This window comes from Lepisosteus oculatus, chromosome 9, assembly GCF_040954835.1.
Source record: "Lepisosteus oculatus isolate fLepOcu1 chromosome 9, fLepOcu1.hap2, whole genome shotgun sequence".
Classification (NCBI taxonomy): Eukaryota; Metazoa; Chordata; class Actinopteri; order Semionotiformes; family Lepisosteidae; genus Lepisosteus; species Lepisosteus oculatus.
This window is the reverse complement of record NC_090704.1, coordinates 22775004-22793803: the sequence shown is the minus strand read 5'-3', so window position 1 is coordinate 22793803 and position 18800 is coordinate 22775004. Positions and strand designations below refer to the sequence as shown.

Below are 18800 nucleotides of genomic sequence, written 5' to 3'. Positions count from 1 at the left end.
CAAACACTTTAACCAGGCTTATTTTTCAACTGTCGAAACCCATGTTTTCAATTTACAATTCTTCTCAGAAAATAACTTGCATTTCATTTAACAGAATCATTAATTATATTCCCTGCTCTCTTTCTCTGTTTTCAACTTCTTCATTCCTAATTTTAAGTCTTTTTAAGTCGCAGTGCAGGCAAACCCCTCATTGGAATGCAGACCATTTTTACACACCTTAATTGAAGGAAAGACTTCTGTCAGACAACAAAGGAAAGTGTTGAGGTAAATATAAATTCCTCTTGCCACAGTTTGTTTGTCTAATTATTATATCATGAGACCTCAGATTGTATTAATTAGAAAATGGGCCAGAAATCTGAATAATAATCACATTTGTCTATAGGGGGATTTCATGGGTGCATAGTTTGAGTTCAAGAAAATATTCAAAATCATTAGTTCAACTAGATCACCCTAACTCAAAGATTTTGTCAAGCCTGGACCTGAGAGAATGTTAATACTTAAACCTTTAATCTTCATCTGAAACCATTTAAAATTCCAAGCAAGTGTTGTATTTCCAGAACATATTATTTATTGGTCCTTCCTTAAGGATTTAAGCATTTGTTTCAATGAGCATAAAAAGATGTGAATCTTTGTTTTATTTTTAGCTAACACATTGGCTCTTGCACTGTGAAAGCGAGCTAAACCACAGAATAAAGAAAAAAATGTAGTAAAATTTTGCTAAATTGTCCTAATGCGCACTCTTTATGATTCTGGGTATCTTCTTCAATGATTATTTTGATTTCTGGAATTCTTGGCCCATTATGGGACAGAGTATCTATTGTCAGCAGATTAATTTTTCTGCTATCAGTAGAATTAAAAAATAAAGAAAATTATATTATCCAGCTGTTATAAGCACACTTGTTCTTGACAGAAATTAATAATGATACTTTTCATTAATTTATTACTTAGGGTATAATTAATATGCAATGGCCTGGATAAAGAAATGGAAATGACCACCTTTAAAATAACTCACATGCTTCTCATGAGAAAAAAAATTTTCAACCTATTTTTCTTCATTGGGTCTACATGTGTAGCTTTTAAAACTGGATTTTAAGCAACCTTTTAAACTTTAAAATAATAACATAATTCTAATGGATGTGCCATTGCCTGGGTGACTACATCAAATAATAAAAACATAATGTAATGTATGAATTATATAACTGCTACTGATAGTGAAACCTAGCTGAAAATAGGTCATTTCAAAAAAGATAATTATTTAATTATAATTATAGGCCAATACATTAGCATGCTAATTTGTTAGACTACTTCATTACTGTTTTCATCTGCTGTGCACAAAAAAATCAAAGTAGTGCGAATGAAAATTTGTTAAAGAAAATATCACAGGTTTTAACTTAATCTGTTTTTATTGTTGACAATCATGAAGCACTTATGCAATTAATTGAAAGATAAACAAGACAATCTAGCCATGGTTATAAATAACATAATATCTGGGACATTTTAAACATTTGGGATTGATCACCTTCACAAATCAAATTCATGAATCATTATAAGTCCTAGTTTAGTCTTGCACATGAAAAAAGATGATTATGAACCTTTAGAAGACATTTCTAAATTAAGATAGAAACAACCATTATAACAAATTGGCCATTTTTAAAAACAATGCTTTATGTAAGGTCTATAAAGACTGTTGTAGCTGGCAAAGTTCCCCTGGAAACATTCAATCTGGCTACTACTTCTATTAGTGTAGTAGCTTTGTTCATATTTACATAGCCATAGGCAACACAGCAATTTGGAGCTTTGACCTCTACTTTAAGTTTCAATTCTTTAAATAGCTGCCTTCTCAACACAGCAACAGATTGACATATACTACACATTCTGAGTGGTAATTACACTTGTATCTCCATTTTATTTAATGCACTAGTCTAATCTCTAATTTTGTCTCCCATTTCAGTGGCAATTTAGTTTAACCAGTCTCTCTCTTATGCATCAAATATTTGTTAATCCTGCTGTAGGTGGATCAGCAGAGCACTAACCTCCTGCCATATAAATGCAATTGGTTTCACTACACATGAAAAGGTTAGGCAAACAAGTGATTAAATTCGAGGAAATATATTTTTTAGATACCTGCCATTAAGAAAGGTTGTAAAGATTCTATCATTTGTAGAGTACTGCTTCTAGAATCCTCGTCTCTCTCGTTCGACATTTTACTTAAAAGCATTAAGTCTGATTCACTCTATGGGTAACTGTCTGTGAAATATTAGGCTCCAGATATTGACCTTTAAGTGTTGCACCTGGTAAATCAAAGAAAGGTAAAAACTGTTATCAGTAAACTAGCTTTTTCAAGCTTTTGAGTTTGATTAAACATCATTATAAAAATCTTGCTAAATCTATTTGTAAAGTTTTCATACTTTTTTATGGCCCCCTAAATTTAACTGTAACAAGTTAAAACTACATTTTAGATTGTACACAAATCAGCATTAATCTCTGAAGAATAAACATGCCATTCAATATATTGCTTTTGCTGCTGAGTATAAATTTTGCATCCGGATTTACCATTAAAAGATCTAATTTTCCTGTAATTGTAAGTCTCCTAAAAAATCAGGATAGGTGTAAAACATGAACATTAAATACAGAATATACCATTAATAAAATACTGATTTAGTTTTCCAGTATGGATTAGTTTTCTCATTTTCAAAAATATTCTTCCAGAATTTTGTTTTGTCTGTGAACAAGCTTTTTTTTATACTGCAGATATACATCATGTACATGTACTGTATGTGCACAGAGCAACAAAGAATATGCGTCAAAGTCATTTTATGTAAAGCTTGCCACCTAAGCATAATTCATTCACTTTTTGCATTGACACAGAAACTCAAAAATCAAATTGTTTGCATATATATACAGTAGTTGATGTGAAATTCACATTGATAAAAGACAATCTGAGAACTGTTTATTCAAGACATTTTACTATTGCCTGATAAATGTATTTTCAACAGTGTGTGCAGGAATTAGTCATTCTGTATTATTCTATCACAAGTATAATTATAATTGCTAACCGCAGGAAGTTATATTTGGCCTTTTAAACATTGCATCACTTGATGAAAATGTACAACACGCAACAATTAACCTACTGATCAATAAGGGATTATGCATTAGACTATCTTAAACCATTTTGAATCAATAGAAAACCATTCATTTTTTTCTTTCTTTTTTAATTATATCAACAAACCCATGTAGTACAGACACACTTTTGCAGATTGGTTATATACAACATTTATATGTAATACTTTATATATATAATTAAATATATTTATATAAAGTATGCATACATTTATATGAATGGATCCAAATTTGGTGTAAGATATATAACAGATTTTACCTAAAGTTGTAAAGTTATATTTACTTCTTTTCACAAACAATATTTTTTAACAAGTCCTCTCGATTGCCACTTGGTATCTGATAACCTACCCTAAATTTAATTGAAATAGTTATCCTTCATTCAAAAATGTTAATGTGTCTGTAGTTTTTTGTTTTCCTAGGAAACTGTACTTATGGCCATTTCACAGACAGGAAGTAATTTTTAAACAAAAAAAAAATCAAATGCTCAGGGTTTTACATCAGATCAAGTCTGTGGACTACAAGTCTACATTGGTTTCTGGCTTGCACAACTGTCAAATAACTCGACTTTAAAAAGAACAAGCTATATAAACAAATCATTCCAACAATGTCCCATGATGTAAACACAGAAGTACCCCATTTTAGTTTAATAAACTATGTACTTTTCATCTGCTCTGCAATAAAATACTTTGTCCCTAAAACCCTGGTATTTCTCTCTTTTTTTTGTTTTACAACTAGTTTATATGAAAGAGAATTCCTCACACCCCCTGCATTCCAGCAAGAAAACAAATGTAAATGCTGATCTATTTAAAAAAAACTTCAACAGCTCTGTAGTTAGTGTTTACTTAATCCCCAAACTATTTTAAATATTTTTTTTCAGCTAAAACAGCATATATGAATGTAAAACAATTAATCTATCTACTTTGTCTTATGCTTGAGCCTCACTTCAGAGAATTTATCTAAACCAGAGGTTGCATGCTGTTTATGAAGACCTTAACTGAGAATCAAATTGTTAGAAATCCATGGATCATTTTTGTTGGCACATCCCTACTGTTCGATTTATTGTTCTGTACACTAGGTGTAAAATCCATATTCAGATGCTCCTTACTCAGACTGTTAGTAGTTTCCAAATGAAAACAGATGTGTATCACTGGTGTCCCATCAAATAGCTGATATATGGTGGCCCGTAACACGGTTCAGCAGAGGCCAACAGTTCTAATTTGCTTCACTTCACAAAGATGTGCTCTGGTTTGTGTAAATGCAGACACTTTTTTTAAACAAGAGAAAAAGAATGTCAATCCTCTGTAAAACCAAGTATGCTACCCTCAAGGCTAATATAAAATAAAGAAAGATACCCTGGTGCAGTTTCCTACTTTTATGGATGTTTAACTCTAAACAAAACCACTCATACTTTGAAAATAATGTCAAAACCACACTTCTTTGTCCCATCCAATAAACCAGAAAGCAGGATTTTATTGCACTAACTACAAGTAATAATCTGCCTTTTTAATACTACCTACAGTATATGTTTACAGTCACCAAATTATCTTCTAAAATTGTCCGCTAGGGACAGACTTACATTAAAATTAGCACAGTGGGTCAAAAAACTGTTTTTAAAAAACCGAACACATTTGTAAGAGTAATCACAATATCTTGAGGTTAAAAATATCTGTTTTCACAGAGAGTATTTCTATGCATCCTAGTCAGGAACTGATGGGAGCTTCTCACTTGAGTGAGGAAGGCAGCTCACTTCAATTCAGTGGATGAGACAACAATTTACACAATGGAACCGCCATTTTCAGAACACATTCAAGCATGAATGCCATTCTGGTTTTATCCTGTGATGTGTGTTGCTGTTTAAAATGTGCTGAAAGGTTGAAAAAATGAAAAAAAGTATGAAAGTTTAATTTTCCTGAATGTGGAAAATTCCCCCCTCTCCATTTAACCTCAGTTAAGGCCATAGCACAGATAGTGTACTATGATAATCAGGACATTTCTGTCTTTGATGTAGTAATAACTGTTCACACAGGAACTAATACATTCACAATTATCCAAAAATTGTACATTGTGAATTCATTTTTTGACATCTGGACAAACATTTTAACAGATTTATAGAACTTTTTCTGACTCCAAGTGTTTATTTTGCCACAAAACATTTTAAAGTGGCATTGAAAGTATAAACGTATCTTAAAAAAACATTTCAAATAGTTATCACTCTTAACCAGATCACGTTTAGCTAATTATAGTGGAATCTTCTTGTAAACAAATCTACACTTCTGAATAGGTGTCTTCTGAATAGGTGAGGTTGCTGAAGTTAGTTACAAATCATGATGACAAACAGAACTGGTGCATTCAGTTTGGCAAAGTGCCCAACAGGATTCTACTGCCAGACGAGATGACCAATCCCAGTGTAGAAGCTGCCAACAGCAAGGATGTATTTTAACAATAGAGTAATGGTACTGTAGACATGCTACTCTCTCAAATACCTGAGAAAATAATGCAAAGTTTTCATTTATCAGGATAATCTAGCACTGATAATTAGTGCTCTGAGTGAACTCCCTCTTGTAAGAGAAGAAAAACCCATCAATTGTTTTTGCTAATTAAGATGAATATTATCCCCATGAAGTGAACCAAAAACTTGTATGACATCAGAAATCCCCTAAGAGATCAGTAATCTTCAAGAATAATTGCCTGAATTTTTAATTGAGGGAAAAAATAATTCTGCTATACATAATTGTAGATGCACTATCCCCCATGTAATTGTGTATTCCTATTAATTTTACTAATTTAAAAGTAACTTCCATGTGGTCGTATGAAAGACTCCAATTATAAAACTTTTAAATACATATTGCTTATTTCCATAAAACATTATTGCTCTAAATATATTTCAGTGACTGTTCAGCAATGCATAAAAAGACCTAGAAAATTAAATCAATACTATTACCAGCTCAAAACTAATTTTAACAAACCGACAATTACTAGACCTCTTGGGACCGCTTTGGAGGTTTCGAAGAACCTGAATTTGCTCCTGAGTCTGAACACTGGCTTTTTAAAGAATTTTTATGAATTAAGTTAAACCAAGGACTAGAACATTTGGTCATCAAAGATTAGATCACAAAATGGCACTTCTTGCAAGTGTCCTGACTAAAATCCTCTTTAGGCTTCCACAATCTGGGGATCCTATAGTTCCCCTTTTATTCAACTGGTGAAGTAATTTCACCATATCACCCTGCAACACCCAACTGACAACCCACTGAAGTTAAGCAGGTATGAGCCTGGTCAGTACCTGGATGGGTGACCTCCTGGGAAAGCTAAGGGTGCTGGTGGAAGCGGTGTTAGTGAGGTCAGTAAGGGGCGCTCAACCTGCAGTATGTGTTGGTCCTAATTTCCTACTATAGTGATAGGGACACTAGACTATAAAAAAGTGATGAGACATAAAACCTAGGTCCCATTGGCCCTTATCAGTCATGGCCTTCTAATAATCCCTATCCATGATTTTGCTTCATCACTCTGTTCCCCTTCCACTGATAGCTAATGTGTGGTGAACGTACTGGTGCACTATGGCTGCCGTTTCACCATCCAGCTGGATGCTGCACATTGCTGGTGGTGGATGGGAGTTCCCATTACTTGTAAAGTGTTTTGAGTGCCTAGAAGTGGAGTGCATAGAAAAGCATTATATAATTATTATTATTATTTATAATAATAATAATAATACTAATAATACTAATAATAATAATAATAATAATAATAATAATAATAATAATAATAATAATAATAATAATAACTCCTTCTGATCTGCTGTGTAGTGGGACTGCTGGCACATAATGACTGCTGTGTATCCCCCAGTGAGAGGTTCCCTCCTAAACACAAAACGCTTTGGGATGCTATGACATTAAAACTACTAAATCACTGCAGGTTATTAATATTATGACACAGTAACAGTTTGTTTTAGTTTTTCAAATGGTCATCTGGACCAGCTGCTGTACACTGTGAATAAATTACAGTTTCAGAAAAAAAAATACATTTTTGGAGAAAACATGGCACATATCCTATGATTCAAAAGAGACAATTTCCCTGGCCAAATTAGGCTGACATAAATCTTTCCAATTCAATCAGATAGCTGTGCTGATTAGTCATGTACATCTTGGCATTGACTAATGCAGATGCATACATTGGAAAAAGAAAAGACAGATAGCATGGCTTTTTTTGAGAGCAATGAAGTAAATTGTTCTTCTGTCCAAATTTCAAGGGAGACATTCACAATCATTCCTAATTATTGTAGCATGTGAAAAGTGGGGAGCTGTTATGGTAAGTGGAATATGTCAATGCTCTTAGCTTCCTGGATTGTGTTACACAAAAGAAAACTTGCTGATTCTCTGGGTTTACTTTTGGAGCAGTTGGTTAAACTAATCAAGTATTTTTTTAATTTTCTTCTTCTTTTGTTTCACATGTCTATTTTTGCTCTGCTTTGATTATTTTTGAATGAATGGATATGATGCCTCTTTTAAACAATTGTCATTCCACACACCCTTTCCATTTTGTAGCACTTCAAAAAGAAATGCTTGACTAACCTGGGCACATTACTTCCTTTCCACAGTGATAAGTCTGACACTCCACATGCAGCTCAATGCCAAGATCAGTCACAAGAGAGCATCAAAGCTAAATTACCCCTAGTTTCATTAATGGTGATAAACTTGTGTGTTTACTAACACATAAAGATAGACACAGCACAAAAAATGCTTAATTATGATCTTTACTTTAACATTTCTTTTTCTCATTTGACAATCACAATAAATTCAATCAATTATTTTTGTATTTCTGTTAATTTTATTTCTTCAGTAAAAATAATTTGACAAACAGGGTAACTTTAAAGTTCATTTTTAGCGACGGTTCTGTTATTAAACCTTAAGCTGTCACCCCAAAAGTCATGCAGATTCAAGATTAATTTTTAATGCATTTGTAAAGTGTACATTTTTAAAAGAAAATAATATTGATTGATATCTCTGCAAGGAAACAGCTCTGTGAACTTAAAATATTTAGAAAAAATATTGAAAAGCATAAGAGAAGTAACTGATGCACTCTGAGTAGCATCTGTATTTTTATGTATCTAACATGAGAAAGTTATTAAACCATATAAACATTTGGAAGCTAATTCCTCAGCAAATAATTTATGGTACCATTCACTTAAGATAAAAAAATGTGAATGAAAAGGTCCATGATATATATTTTTTTAATCAGTTACATCCCAATTTAACCAATGTGTAATTTTGAAATTCTGTTTATAAATGAAGGCTCTCCAATGTTTTGTCTACTGTAGAATATACACTTTTATAATGCCTCATGACTATCATGATTCTTTAGAAACCTTAGAAAAAGTTTATGTACTTTAGATATGGTTTTGTGTACGTGATATTTTGAAGTAACACTATAGCAACATATCATATCATATTATAGCCGAAGCTGCTACGGGCATAACTGCAATTTACCATTTTAAATAGTGCATGTTTCTAAGTTGTATTTACATACAAAGGACAACAGCCCGACAGGTAATTTCCTTTGCTTGTTTAACATGTTAGAAAAAAAAACACAGAAAAATAACATGTTTATGAATAGTTTGACCTCAGGGGTTGGAGGTTTTCAATGATTTAGCCCATCTGGTTGTTTTCAGCAGATGTTTTCACCAAAGGTTAAATATTCTGGGTCAAGCACCATGATAAATTTGAGTCTCTGTTATGATTTCTGGATAAATGAGTAAAGGGTATGTGCAACATGCACCATTGTTATGTTGAATACTTTGATCTTCATCTGGAATAGACAATATTAGACTATAGTTTCATGGTGAAATAGTCTAACCACAGTTTGTTAGAATGGTGCTATATACTTGCTTGCTGAAGATGGAAAATTCAAACATATTCACTGGACAACATGCTAAAGGCAGGAAAACAAATCATAGTCCTAGTGATTAACATCTACAAGTCTGGTTGTTTAAGTGATTCATGAGCTTAATAAAAATGTAATTATTATAAAAAAACAAATAAGCTTCTTACAGCCTTTCTAATTGTTGTAAAATACCAATAAATTGATATAATAATAATAATAATAATAATAATAATAATAATAATAATAATAATAATAACTTTTTTCTAGCCACACAAGAGTTTAATATTCTTAGAATTAATTTGCCAGTACTCCAACATGTCTGTGGTATACATCTAACCCTGCAGAATTAGTTGGGGAAAACTTACTGTTTTTTATCTTTCTCACCAAATCCAGGTCTCTGCTGAAAGCCTTGTATTGTGACAACAATGGAGACCTAGAAAAAGAAACAAACATACAGATCATTATTATTGAAAAATGAAACTCAAGACCACAAAAAAGATGTTATCGGCTTTGAAAGTAAATCCCATAAAGGCTATCCCATTTCTTTTTAAAAGTAGTTGTCAACCAATTTCTAATCTGAACACATTTTCAAACACTTTTAACTGCATAAGAATTAAAAACTGATTTTGAATCACAAGCCTAATGATAATGTACAACTTGTACTTGTAAGATACATTTTCTTTTTAAGTTTAGAATATTTTCCTCCAGATACCAGATTTTAATGTCTCTGTTTATCTGAGTATTTCCAAAATGCATTATGGTACTTAACTTTCATCAGATAAACAATGATTTTAAAAGAGAAAATATGTAAAATTATTTATTGAGCTGTGATTCCAGTACATCATTTACAATACAAGTATTCATACAAGAGCTTTGGTACCACAAAAGTACCAAATTAAATAAAGAAATACTGAATGTGTCATTAACATTTTTTATTAACAAAAATGTTAACTCATTTTGAATGAAACAGTAATATCCCATGACCATTTCAAAGAAAACAATGCATACGTTTTTAGATTTACATTAACAGGTTGAGGGACCTTATATTTAGATATACATTTGGTGAAAATAAAACCCACATGTATTTTATTTAAATATTTTTTAAATATAGAATATTTGTAAAAGGTTTAGTCAAATGAAACTCTGTTCACACAAAGTCTTATCAATTCCATCCAATAACACATGGATACAGCCAGATTATATGAAATATTTACTATCACAATGTTTACCCTCTTTCAAAAAACGTTTCTAGTAGTGCAGTAATTAATACAGAGGTAATGATGTCAGATAAATATTTTATAAATATTTTATACTTGTAGTACCAGCCTAAGTTATCAACTTCCAAATTGATCAAGACATGTTTGAAGTTTGCTCTGCTTCAGTTGATACATAGTCAGGAGGATGTAAATAATCCATAATTTATGCAGTTTTTATTTTTGAATTTATGTGTCAAATATCAGACGAAAGCAAATTGGTGTTACATTCTGTGTACTAATTTGAAAAAAAAAAAGATTCAGATATTTGATTGAGTTTAATTGCCAATTTAATCCTTCAATTGCAGCCTACAGTGAATGTCAAACATTTTCCAAATTTTTCATTGACAGAAGGTAAATGTAATTTCCCCAGTGACAGTGATAAATTATTGTCCTGTGGCTTTTAGTGGTGACTAGATTGTTTTCTTCATAGCAAAAGCACTTCAGGAAGAGGAAATGACTGATGACACCGACTGAGGGGATATTATGATATCTCTCACACTGTTTTAATTTGTTTATGTGTTTGGGTCCTTTCACAATTTTCCTTTTCAAAGTGTTTATGTTTTATACAAATACTACATATGAGTTGGTTTGGAAAACACCGAAAGACGTTATCTGACAATTGTTCTTTTGGGCATCACCAAACAAGAGTACCAAAACAAACAAATGCAACTACAACCTCAGAAACAAAATGTCTTATCAAGCAATGTGACTTATCTGGCTCCTGGGTTTTCGACTTACATAGACTGGCATTTAAAGCCTGTATTATCATTCTTGTTATAATTAACATATTTTAAACTATTTTGTGCATGAGGGAAAGTAGAACAATTGTGTTTTCATCATTAGATGACAAACATGAGAGACATTTTGAGATTCTTAAACAATGCATCCATCCATTTTCTAACCGATGTTATCCAATACAGACACAAATACACACACACTCACAGTAGAGGCCAAATTAACCTACCAGTATGTCTTTGGACTATGAGAAGCACTTGGAGGAAACCCACAAGAACACCTGGAGAACTTAAAAACTCCACGCAAAGAGTACCGCAGGAAAGAACCCAGAGCGCCAATGCTGCGAGGCAACGGAAGTAAACACAACATCACAGTTCTGCCCTTCTTAAACCATATGGAGCGCTAATATCTTCTGTTCTTTCAAGGACCTGAAGATTTGGGCAATTGACTGGAACAGGGTGCAAACTATTTTCAGAACCTAATTGTTAACATTTTAGATTGGAATTGCAATTGTTATTTATTAATGTTTTAGAAATGGAACATGTCAATCACATATTTGTAGAGTGACAAAAATAAAACAACAACCTACTGTCTACTGTAAACGAAGTGTAGATTAATAATAAAACCCTAATCCTTTTCATATCATCAACCATATATTTGACCCTAGCCTGAGGGCTATTTGTAGAATGTAATATCAACTGGCTTATTTTCAAAAGTGCAATATTATAACCCCTAAAGTAACATAATAAATGTGTTTGGGGGGGGGTCATCACACAATTTGTTAAAAGTATATAATATGATATATTTATATAATATTAAATAATTGTAATTACATGCTCTCCATTTACCAACCTTTGTGAACATGATCATATTTACTAGTAACATGTGGCTTTAAAAATAATATAGCATTAAATAAAAACAGGGTTATATAAACAAATAACGTATGAGTAATGTTAATTACTGGTAATTATGGTAATGAGAAGTATATCAAAAAGAGAAAAAAACTTTTGCTTCATGCGGATTTGTATGAACTTCAGTGTGAGTATGAAGCATTATTTTGTCCATTCTTGTATTAGACAAGAATGAAAGCTCTGTCATTTAACAGAGGTGATGTTAGCCAATTTCTGCATAGACTTCATTTTTTTAAAATATTAATCACCTAGTAACAAACAACAGTGCATTTTAACAAGATGTCTTACATGAGGCATCTTTCTATATAGTAGAAAGTGTTCAAATCCCTTCCAATTTCTTCTACTAACGGAAACTACCAATGTGTGTCCCTGACAGTACATACAATTACATGTCCCACATCATTATTTAGTCTCATAGTACAAGCTGTCATATTTTTTTATGTCTCCTTTTTTTCTTATCTTATTATTGCTCCTGAAGAGGGCACTACTTTCTAGAAATTGCTATATCTTCAAATGATACTCAGCACCGGGTTTGTGTTTATAGTTTATATTGAAAATGACAGGCTTTGGATAGACACTAGTTTTAAAAAAAAAGGTATAATAAAACCTTTTTACCTGACTGCAGACCAGAGCAAGGTCATTTAAATTATATACCTGAAGGTACTCTGTTATAAAATTGGGAGTGAGGAAAGTAACTTTTCTTTGCATGAGGCATCTTCTATTTTTGATCTTTAATATTGTGGTCGGCTTATATCGTCAACTCAACTGACTGTCAAAACTACTGAAGGAGGCTAGATTTAATTAATGCATTTCATCTCAATCGCTATGGCAACATTTAGTTTCTTCAGCAGCAATGCATGCTCTAATCAGATATTTCTCCCCTTGTTGCTCCACATACACACAGCAGCGGCAGTGTGGTGAGAATTTACAGCCAAGCCCTGATCTCTCTGATAATAACTCCCTGTGATTTAGTGCTTACTTCTTTATCCACACACAGGCAGAGGGGATGGGACCCTGTTGACAGGGATGGGAGCTTTGCTAAGCCTCCTAGTCAACTGAATATTTTAATACATTATTCTTCTGATAGCTCAGGAACTGTCAAGTTCCATTGAACATAATGAAGCTTGCTTACTTTACGTATCACAGTCTTTATTAGCTCCAGTTTATCCTTCACCTTAGATCTTCTGAGATGCCCTGAAAATATATATCTAACATTTACTGGTAAATTTCAGAAACAAGGACGAGTCTTGGATACCTTTTTGAAACTCTTTGATTGAAGGAGGTACCTCTTTAAAAGTGTCTAGGCAGCTTTTAAAAGAAACTGCAAGTGTAGTGGTGGTATTTGTGGATTCCCACCAGCTCTCTAGGTGACCTACTGTAGCTGTCTGCATTTTTCTCTGATTCACAATCAAGACCCAGAGAATATTCTGATGGCTATGGTCATGTGGCCAGTGTGTGGACGACAGTGGGCAGTTCCACCCTGAACTAAAGGGTCAACTTGCCGGAATGAACTAATTAAATCACAGCTGTTGTGCTTGGGACAAAGGGGAATGTGGTCCTCTCTGTATTAGTCCTTAGAGTAAGCTGCAGTAGGGAGCTGATACTAAAAACCTACATAAAGATGAGGGGACAAACAGGCAGGGAGAAATTAGGCAATTCACATTTCTGGGATAAATAGACAATTTCTAAATGTATATATATATTGTACTTAATGTATATATATATCTATCTTTACATATTTGTCTTAGTTTTTGTCAAAGTAAGGTAAAAGAAAAACAAAGCAGCCTGAATTGGCTTCATCCCTTTCACTTCAGTACCTCTAAGAAAAACAATATATTTTTTAAACAAAAGAAGAATCTGATGCATAGAAGGAGTGCTGCGTTTTCAAGGGTTAAACCACATGAGATACAGCTCTCAGAGATACCCCACAGACACTCCATAATGAAAATTCTCATTTTCATTTCTATAAGCCCTTTTGAGTTACTTTCCATAGCTAAACCAAGATAATTGGTTTTTCAGCTAATTTTGAGACCGTTTAATAATACCTCCTACCAGACGTCTCATGTAAACACAGCTAGAGGAAACATCTTGGGTAATGGAAAGTGACCTCCGCGTGGTAGTGAGCTCAAAATCATACAAATCATACTTTTCCTTACAAAAGAGATCCCTGCTGTTTGGGTTTTACGACTGCCATGCCAGCTCCATTGGAGAAGATTGGATTAGAGGGCCGGCTGGCAGCGCTGTGGATTCCTGGTTCACCACTTGGAATTTTATGTAAATTCCATTACAGTTCATGGTTGACATAATCGAATAGATACAACACAGCCAGAGGTTTTCCTGTCAGCAAATTTCTAAGAACAACCAATACTTGCACTACCTGAATGCTTTCTTTTAGATGCTTTAGCAGCATGTAGTAGTGAACACAAGAGCCATCATCCCATATATCACAGAGAGGTTGCTTTTTTTCCCCCTGAGGTACAGTATCTGTTTTGGCCTTTTTGTAGTGTTTCTCCATCTGTTTCTTGAGATAGGCCTCCTTGCTTTGGGACTTACAGTACATGTGATTTGTGAGAATCCCAGAATCAGGGCCACAATGAAGAATGAAATGTGGACTGGAAAAACCTTGACAGAAGAAACCATTAGCATGCTGCTGTACATCATACTAGCTTTTGGATTTTTATGTCTTACCTAAATATCAATCCAGTCTGGTTAAAGTACTGCAGTTCTTGTAGTAAGATTGAGGAGATACTATAAGGAACCTTTAAATTTCTAAGGTGCCTCCATAAGTGATGGAGTGACATGACGGACGGCACTGCTTTCTGACAGCTTCAGCGTCCTGGGTTGGAGTCTGGTCTTAGGTTAATATCTGTGTTTGGCTCATATGTTGTTTGTGTTGGTCTTGGAATTTCTCCAGGTGTTCTGGTTTTTTCACAGTCACCATGACACGCTGGCTAGGTTTGATTGCTTTTCCAAATTTCCCCATTCCCCAGGCTGTTGTGTGCTCTCAATCCTACCTCGTGCTATGTATTTCTGGGATAAGTTCCATTTTCTGTGACCTTCACCAGGATCAGTAGCTTACTGATAATAAATGGAAGGGAATTTCCAAATTGAATAAGTCATTCCTTGGGCAAAATTTAACCCGCCTTGAAAACGTCTAGAGTAACAGAAATTGAAAGTGCCAAGATAGAGAAATTTACTAGATGCAAACAAACCTGTTTAAAGAGAGCAATATAAAAATAAAGTAGAAAAAAGGATTATATAAGACAGATTTAAACAGAATACTACATTAAACTACATTAACTTTATTTGAAATTTCTTTGGCCGACATTAGCTCAGAGTATATCAAAGATTGTGGGCCATATGATGCTACTTAAAGAAATGTAAACAGTCTTCAGAAGCTTTCAGATACACACCAATAGTAATGTTTCATTAAATATATTTTCTTCATATCTCTACTTCAGGAAGTTTAAGTTTATGACTGTTCATCACTGCCTTCAACACAGCAGCCTTTGTCATTCATGGCTTTCCTCACGATTTAATAATTATATCCACCTGGACTTAACTGGAAACTCCAGACACCTTTTGTAACTGTCATCTCCAATTAAACCTGATAAAAGTCGGAATATCACACTTCAAACTAGGCAACTTAATTAAGGTCAGTATAGCATCTGGAATTATTCAGATCTATGTACAATAGGTAGAAAATATGGAATAAATCCATATTTCTTTGAATCATTCCAGGTTTTATATAGACTTAATGTATTCATAGAGCCAAATTTTCTTTACCAGTATTCAGCTTTCTGTCATGCACATAAGGTTCTGTATGCAGCCTATACATACATATAATGTATAAAACACACAGCATATAAATAAACAGTTATGCAGTGAACATAAAAACAAAGAGTGATGTGAAAATTGATATGATACAAACTTGTCTTTGGTATCTAGTGGGCTATATTAATCTCAATCATTTTGTTGATACCTGAAAACAGGAATGTTTGACACAAATTCACAGCTGAAATTCAACCACTTGCAATAACATGAGACAGTTTGCTTCTTTGGCTTTAAAATACTCCAATTTCATTTGAACTAGGAGCTATAGTTTCATAGTTAATGCTGTTGAAGACTTAATGCAAATAATTTCTTTAAAATATTTTTAATTTTAGTGAAGACTACTCAAAGCTAGACATGAATGAATGAAAAAAAAACTGGAGCTTACAATCCATTATTCAAACATTGATGCACCATTAAAGAAGATCTAATGCAAGCTTCTACTAAAAATGTGTTTAATAGAGTGCATTTATTAAAGACTCCATACTGATAAAAATCTTTCTACACCAAAATATATATAACAGAAATTACATATTCTAACCAATTTACATAAAATTAAACCAAAACTGAAACACTACTAGTTAGGTAGAACACTCTGTTTGGAGTGTATTAGCCTTCATTTTCTCATAATATGAAATTATGCCAAAGAAGTCTTTCCATTTGGAAGAGATAAAATAAACCACTGCATACCACTGTATAAACACAGTATTATGAAAATACATAAATCTATCTGTTTTGTGAAGTGACCAAAGCCACATTTCTAAAACGTCCAATACATTTTGCCATTGATGAATGTACGTATTTTCATTATTATTTTAAACTAATTCAATATGTAACAAATAAAACTCACCCAAGAAACAAGTTACATATTTTTTTTACATTTTTCCAGAGTTATCAACTGCAGTACATGATATCGTAAATCAAAATGAAAAAGCATCGTGATATTCTAAGAAATTGGCTAGCACCTGTTGATGTATTTTTAGAACTTTAAAAGTCTCTCATTTGAAAACCTACATTTTTTGTTTAAGAAACATTTATTTTGCCTTCCCTGCATGACTCTTAATTTTAAATGGATAACATAGATATGCAAAAAGATCCTGTACACACCAGAAGTTTCTTCCTTCCTTTGTTATAGTTCAGCTCTGTGCAGTAGCTCCACCAGCATCACACTTGTCATGATAGCCCATTGCTATTAGATAAGCAGACAAACCCATCCCCCTCTGTTTTGCCAGTGCCATCAAGATCTACAGGCTCTGAAATGAGCTGTTAATCCCACCACAATATCTTACTTCTTTTGTGCTGTTATACACAGTGCTCTACATAACAAAATGAATCAGTGTAGAGACCACAGAAGACTCAATGAATGAGTCATTTTCTCTCTTAAATCTTAATTAAAACTATCATGTGCTAATCTCTAGAAAATAAAGGTAACAATATTATGTCTGCAAAATTGCTTTAGTAAAATATAACATGCAGCATTTGTTTCATGACTCCAATATCAAAGTTATAACTTCTTCATTGCTGTCTAATTGCTTTTAAGATATATGCCGGTGTCATTTTCTTTCCTGCTGAATTGGTACTCTAAAATATTGAACACCCCCACATAACAGTGTGCTGTAGAATTCAAAGAGGTTTTTTAAAGGTCAAGTAATAATAAAAAAATATATATATCTAAAACAGAAAGATTCCTGCAGATACCACATATTCTTTGAGCTCCTTCAAGAAGCAAGTGAAACAGCCAAAAGGCATTAATGAGCATGCTCTGCACTTTGCACAACGACTACCTCAGCTTTCCTTTAAAAAAAGATCACGGTGTGTAATTTTAGACATGCTGAAACTTAAATTAATGAAGGCTGATTTCTGTGGATGCACATGGGTCACATCTCCAGCCTTCGTTTATCTCAGACTCGCCACTTTGTATTTAACATGACAGTGTTTTTCTACCTCTCCCGTTTCATCCCTCTCCACCCCCCCCCCCCCAACCAATAACATTCCTTATACTATTAAAAATGCAAGACATTCAAATCAAGACAAACCTTCAAAAGAAAAGCGCTAGAGAACAGAAGTGTATAATTTTCCACTTTGATTTTCTGTGCACTGAACAAAGGAATTACTTATTTGCAAATAGCTCCCCAAATAATTATCAGAAATAACAATGTAAAGAAATGAATGCCATTGCTGCAGTGGCTGCCAGCTTGACTGCTGCTTAATTTGAGTTTACTGGACATTAAGAAGGACCAGATCAACACAACACTGTATGACATTGTATAATGTGTAAATATACATACTGTACACTATACCAGAGATGAACTTCAGTCTTTGAATCCTTCAGAATTTATGGGTACTTTTCAATCTTTTCAAATTGATTAGTAAATGGATCTGGCTTTCAATCCAAATAATTTATTTAAAATGGAGATGAGTTTAAGACCAAAGTACTGTACTACCCTTGATAACTAGAGACATCCATCTCTGGTGTTTACTGTATTTCCATAATTTAATATAATTCTGTGACGTTCTTCCAATAAACACAGCATCCGAAGTTGAAACTCTGAGAGCTGCTTCGGTTTTCTTTTAACTTTTTAGTGTGAAATTAACCTCTACTTTTCCTTTGCAGCTCTTCAGAAAGTAGCAATGTTTTATCCTGGCACTCAGATTCCCTCCCACCATCCACCAGCATGCTGGCTAGGTTACATGCCAGTTTCTATAAATTGTTCCTGGGTCCACAAGTGTGTGTGTCATTTGCCATGGACAGGCATCCTGTCCAGGGTGTAATCCTATCTTGTGCTGGGTTGCTTTGACCCCCTATAGAATAAATTGGCTCTGGCTAATTGATAGTTGTGAATTGGACAGTGTGGAAATAAACCATCCTAAACAACAACAAAATAACGAGATAAGACACCAGACAGGATAAACATCAAGATATAATTACAATAAACATGCAAACAAACAAAGCCTAGATAAGATAAAGGTTGCAATGGACAACAGGCATATTGTAGAAATTGAAATACTCAGAATAACAGAGTGAGAAAACTTAAGAGTTACTTAATAACTAATGGTATTTCCACAGTGT

At 33.4% G+C, this 18800-nt stretch overlaps 1 protein-coding gene across 3 annotated transcripts in view; it reads right to left on the bottom strand.

The window, feature by feature from the left end:
* adgrl2a (adhesion G protein-coupled receptor L2a) overlaps window positions 1-18800 on the bottom strand; it is a 323813-nt gene that overhangs the window by 115005 nt on the left and 190008 nt on the right. For all 3 annotated transcript variants that reach the window (XM_015355714.2, XM_069194276.1, XM_069194275.1), the window contains one exon: window positions 9363-9430. The gene's annotated coding sequence lies outside the window, so the exon portion shown is untranslated. The remainder of the gene's footprint in view (window positions 1-9362; window positions 9431-18800) is intronic.